Genomic DNA, 3,176 nt, shown 5'->3' on the forward strand with positions numbered 1-3,176 from the left:
GAGGCGAGAAGAAAGGGACGGGGATTGGGACTAGGCATCCTTCTCCTTGTAGCCCCACAGGGCACATTCCTAAAAGTAAAGGCAAAGGCATAAGAGGGTCTGGAAGTTCTCGGACCAGCACCCTAAGGTGCTGGTCCTAATGTGCGTGGATGTGGTACAGATGAGAATAAATGGGAAGAGATAGGTAGTAAGTTTGTGAGAAGAAAGATGGATAAGTGGGAGGTTATCAGGAGTGAAGAGAGGGCGAGGGAGGGAAGGGGTGGCTATACTAGTAAGTGAAGAGATAGGTAAACGTGTAGTGGAGTGGAAGGAGGTTTCCTCAAGGATAATGTGATTGAAGGTGAAACTGGGAAAGGAGATGTGGGTTTTTGTAAGTGCATATGGGCCTGGCAGTGAGAAGAGTGTAGAAGAAAGGGAGGCCTTTTGGATAGATTTAGATGAGTGCATAGAGGGTTTAGGGAGAAGTGTAAATGTAAAAGTACTGGGAGACCTTAATGCTAGGGTAGGAAAGGATCCAATTGATGGAGTGGTTAGGAAATGTGGAGTTCCAGGAAAAAATCGTAGTGGAGAGTTGATGGTGAAAATGTGTCTAGAAAGAGAGTTGATGATAGCAAATACAGTGTTTCGGAAGAAAGTCAAGCATAAGTACACATGGGAGAGGGTGGTGGAGAGAAGGGTGGTAGATAGAGCGTTAATGGACTATGTAGTGGTAAATAGGATTATGATAGGAAGGGTTAAGGATGTACATGTGCTAAGGGGAGAGGGTGGGGGAATATCAGATCAGTTTTTGGTGGAAGGTAAGTTGAGAGTGGAGGACAGATGGAGAAAGAGGAAAGGGACAAAAGGTAGGGAGGTGCTTAGAGTGAACTCTTTAAATGAAGAGGAAAAGGAGAAGGAGTACAAGAAGAAGCTGAAGGAGGAGTGGGAGGGAGTGAAGGATAGAGTGGAGCTAGGTGTGGAGGAGGAATGGGGATGGTTCAAGGAGGAAGTCACAAAGTGTGCAAGGATGGTGTGTGGAACAAGAAGGACTGGAGGAAATAGAAGGAAGGGTAGTGAATGGTGGGATGAGGAAATGAAGAAGGTTGTAGAAGAGAAGAAGCGAGCTTACACAGATTGGTTACAAAATAGGACGAGGGAGTCATATGAGACGTACAAAGAAAAGAAAAGAGAATTAAAGAAAAAGGTAAAGGAGGCAAAGAGGAGAGCAGATGGTAAAATGGGGTAAGAGTATGACAGAAAAAATTGAAAATAAAAAGATGTTTTGGAAAGAAATTAAGAGAGGAAGAGGAGGAGAATCAAGTAGAGAAGAAAAGGTAAAAGGTGCAGATGGAGAGATGATAATGGAAGAGAAGGCAGTAAGGGGAAGATGGACAGAATATTTTAGGGAGTTGCTAAATGTGAAGGAGGATAGGGAGGGAAAGATAGCTGCAGTGGGAAATGCTAAGAAAATGAGAGTGATGAGTGAGGAAAATTGAGGATAAATAAGGAAGGATGAAGTAAAGGCAGCAGTTAAGATGATGAAAGCAGGTAAGGCACCTGGTCTGGATGGATGCCATGCGGATTCTCTTAAAAAAGGAGGTACAGTATGGTGGACTGGCTGGTGAGGTTATTTAATGTTTGCTGGAGAGAAGGTAGAGTGCCGGAGGACTGGAGGAGTGCTTGCATAGTTCCACTTTACAAGGGAAAGGGGGACAAGTGTGAATGTAGTAGTTTCAGAGGGATTAGCTTGTTAAGTGTAGTTGGGAAGGATCATGGGAGGATCTTGATTGAGAGGATTAGGAGAGGGACAGAGGGAGTAATTGGTGAGGAACAGTGTGGATTTAGGACGGGTAGAGGTTGTGTAGATCAGATGTTTGTGGTAAGACAGATATGTGAGAAAGCTATAGGAAAGGGGAAGGATTTTTTTGGGCTTTTATGGATCTGGAAAAGGCTTACGACAGGGTAGACAGAAAGGCACTGTGGGAGGTTATGCAGATATACGGGATAGGAGGAAAGCTTCTGGGAGCTGTCAAGAGTTTTTATGAGAGTAGTAGAGCTTGTGTCAGGATTAGAAATGGAGAGAGTGAGTGGTTTGAGGTAAAGGTGGGACTTCGTCAAGGATGCGTTATGTCACCCTGGCTGTTCAACTTTACATGGATGGGGTGGTGCGAGAGGTAAATGCAAGGGTAGTGGGTCAGGGATTGGAGATGGTTAAAGAAAATGGAGAAAAGTGGGAGGTGAGCCAGCTGTTGTGTGCTGACGACACTGCGCTTGTAGCAGGATCGGAGGAGGGACTGAGGAAGTTGGTGACAGAGTTTGGGAGAGTATGTGATAGAAGAAAGCTGAAGATAAATATGGGTAAAAGTAAGGAGATGAGATGTACAAGGGGTGAAAGTGACAGTAATCTGGAAGTGAGCATTAAGGGAGAGCAACTGGAGGAAGTGGATAGTTTTAGATGCTTGGGTGCAAATGTAGCAGGAAAAGGTGGAGGTAGAATGTAGATTGAGAGAAGCGAGTAAATGCCTTGGTGGATTAAAGAGTGTAATGAGGAATAGAAATTTGGGAATGGATGCTAAGAGGAGACTGTATGAAGGAGTGATTATGCCAACAGCACTGTATGCAGCAGAAACATGGAACATAAGAGAGGAAGAATGAAGAAGCTTGAATGTGTTTGAGATGAAGTGTCTGAGAAGTATGATGGGGGTTACTAGGCTAGAGTGAGAAATGAGGAGGTGAGGAGGAGAACAGGGGTGGAAAGGGAGCTGGGAGATAGGGTTGATGAAAGAGAATTAGGATGGTTTGGACACATGGAAAGAATGAGTGAAGAAAGACTAGTAAAGGAGGTATGGAAGGCAGATGTGGAGGGAGTAAACATGAGGGGACGTCCTAGGATGAGATGGATGGATGGGGTGAAGGGGGCTTTGGGGACAGAAGACAGGGGTGAATGGAGAATGGTTGTATATGGAAGATGTTGTGATGCATGAGGTGGAATGGACGGGATGGGGGGTGAGGTAGTGTGTGTGAGCAAAATTTGACGCAACCCGAAGGGATTTCTCCCCGTCTTCTCCTTTTATGCGTGGGGGGACGGAGAGGGTGGGTCGCCGACTTAATGATGTGCTGTGTCTTGCGACACTGCTTCTGACCCAGGGCAGTGGACAGGGTGCAGGGATGACCCGTCATCTAGGAGGTGCTAAGAT

The sequence above is a fragment of the Oratosquilla oratoria genome, chromosome 4 (assembly GCF_046742065.1).
Source record: "Oratosquilla oratoria isolate Oo_2021 chromosome 4, ASM4674206v1, whole genome shotgun sequence".
NCBI classification, from domain to species: Eukaryota; Metazoa; Arthropoda; class Malacostraca; order Stomatopoda; family Squillidae; genus Oratosquilla; species Oratosquilla oratoria.